The sequence below is a fragment of the Ceratotherium simum genome, chromosome 10 (assembly GCF_057802395.1).
Source record: "Ceratotherium simum simum isolate JZ-2026a chromosome 10, ASM5780239v1, whole genome shotgun sequence".
In the NCBI taxonomy this organism is placed as follows: Eukaryota; Metazoa; Chordata; class Mammalia; order Perissodactyla; family Rhinocerotidae; genus Ceratotherium; species Ceratotherium simum.
In genome coordinates, this window is record NC_141909.1 from 71,383,423 (window position 1) to 71,386,038 (window position 2,616).

The 2,616-nt window shown below is 39.9% G+C and overlaps 1 pseudogene; it reads left to right on the plus strand.

Annotated features, from left to right (window-relative positions):
- Positions 1 to 1,729: 1,729 nt before the first annotated feature.
- On the plus strand, positions 1,730 to 1,829 carry LOC147916171 (U6 spliceosomal RNA; annotated as a pseudogene).
- The last annotated feature ends 787 nt before the right edge of the window (positions 1,830 to 2,616 follow it).

Sequence of the window (2,616 nt, forward strand, 5' to 3'; positions counted from 1 at the left end):
CAGAGGGTCCCACACAGACTTTGACAAGATCCTGAACTGGCTCCAGGCGTTCACTCGGTCTTCCACCTTGGCAAAGAGCACTCCCGGCCACCCCCTGCCACCTTTGCCCCTTTAGATGCTTCACAGCTCCCTGCCATCCATAATCCCACAATTTGCCACATTGCTGCTGCCTTCACTTGACCCAGCGAAGCCTGCCTGACAAACGTTTCCCTCCTCCCACCTCATCCTGACCAATCCATACACCCAGCTTCGTTTGTTTCTCAGCTCCTGTTCTAGACAGGAAGGATAGTGCGATTCTTATTTTTTAGAAAACCACACCAGGCTTCATACATCCAGACAGGTCCTATCCATCACAGCCCTTCCAAGACCATACTCTTATTCCAACGAGGCTTCATTGGCCTAAAGCCATGTCAGCTCTCCTCTGGATTTACCTTCAAACGTTTATCATCCACAAAAGAACACTTGCCTCCCTGTGCTGTGTTAGAGATACACTCACCCTGGTTTACTGCAACGAGCGCTGGGCTTGGAATCAAATAACCAGCTTTTTGCCTTAGATTCAGTACCTACCAACTTTGTAAGCTCAGACGTAAACTGATAAGGCTTTGTGTCTTCATTTCTAAATGGGAGTAGTATTACCTGCTCCAGTTTGTAGGATCAAGGGAGGAACTATAGAAGAAAGGACATTTAATGCCACAGAACATAATATTAGATTTTTAAAAACTTTTCCTCTCCTCATCTCCCAGTTTACTCACTGGGTATCTTACCAACTGTCCTCTCACCTCTACTCTTCAGAGAAAACATCTATTCATTCATTCAAGAAAGATTTATTGCACCCCTACTATGTACTGGGGACACAAAGATGAATAACATTAACTCTCTGTTCTCAAGGAGCCCACAGAAGAGAGAAGAAAGCAGATACAATTGTGAGTGGAGGAAGGAATAACAGCGTAAACGAATGCAAGTCCTGAGAAAGGCATCTACATGTGCTAGAAAGTGACCAGTTATGCAAAGGTATAGGTGGGGGCAGGCGAGTCAGTGCAGATTTTAAAAAGAAGATATATGATAGCTGAACTGAATTTATTTATTCTTTCAATAAATGTTTATTGAGCACTGACTAGGTGTCAAGACTGTCCAAGGCATTGGAGACATAGTAGAAAACAGGCAGCAAGATCCTTGGCCTCACTGAGTATACAACAAACAAACAAAAACCTAAGAGAATTTCTGACTGTGACAAGAGCTAAGATGGAAATAAAAGAAAGATGTGATAGACAGTGACTGTGACTGGAGATGTAGGGCCACTTTAAACAGCACGGTCAAGAATCACCTCTGAAAAGGTTACATTTGAGCTGATATTTGCAGGATGAGAAAGAGCCAGGCATATGAAGAGCTGAAGCTCTAGGGAAGAGAGTTCCGAGGAAAGGGAATGGCAAGTGCAAAGGCCCTGAGGCAGAACAAGCTTGGTTGTTCTAGGAACAGAGAGAAGCCTGACTGGAGCAAAGGGAACAGAGGAACAAAATGAGATCTGAGAGGCAGGCAAGGGTCAGGTTGTGCAGAGCCTTTAGGCAATGGCAAGGAGTTTGGATTTTATTCCAAGTGTAGTGGGAAGTCAATGAGGAATTAGGGTGGGGATGAGGGTGACATAATCTGATTTGCATTTTTAAAATATTAGTTTTTATGGGAAGAATTTATTGTTAGAGCAGCAAAACCTGTTAAAAGGCTATGGTTGTGCTTGCTTTGGCAGCAAATAAACTAAAACTGGAACAATGCAGAGATTAGCATGGCCCCTATACAAAATTGATATACAAATTCATGAATCATTTCGTACTTTTAAAGCAAAAGTCCAGGTCAAAATGGGGAGGAAATAGATCCAGGAAATTTCAGAAAGCAAATCCCCAAATTTTTAAAAACTACACAAAAATGACAGAAGTGGGAACTCTTTGAGTTAGAAAAACTTTCTTGAACCCCATCTCATTCTAAAACTAAGTTCACATAAAGGCTGACAACAGAAAAATCTCAAGGTAAAATCCTATACAGATTTATCATAAGAAAAAAGAGAATAAGGAGCAGAATAAGATCCCTCCAGACGTCAAAGCTCAGTAGAAAGACATGCCCACAAAGCAGACCCAAACTCTAACTTACTATTTCAAAATGATAGAAGACACTGAGAAAAGCATATGTCATGAAACAAAACAAATCAGAACTAGAAAAACTCAAAAATGAGGTTGCAGAACTCAAGAAAGAATCAGTAAAAAAATTCGTTTCAGAACTCAACACTAAACTAGAAAAAACACAAGAATGAATAAACAAAAGAAGTAATGCCTTAAGAGATTTGAAAGGTAAAGTGAGGAAAATTGAAAAAATCAAAAAGAAATGAAGAAAGAGATAAAAAGAATTTGAAAGAAAGTAACAAATATTGAAGATTGAAAATTCAGATGAGTCCCTAAAGAAGAAAACCAAAGCAAGAGAACAAAACGGATACTAAACTATAATTCAGGAAAACTTTCTTGAAACAAAAAAAGAGTTGAAACCACATATTGAAAGAGCACATTTTGTCCCTGAGAATATCAACCTAGAATGACCAAGAGATAGTCTAGTAAAATTACTAGAGGGAAGGAA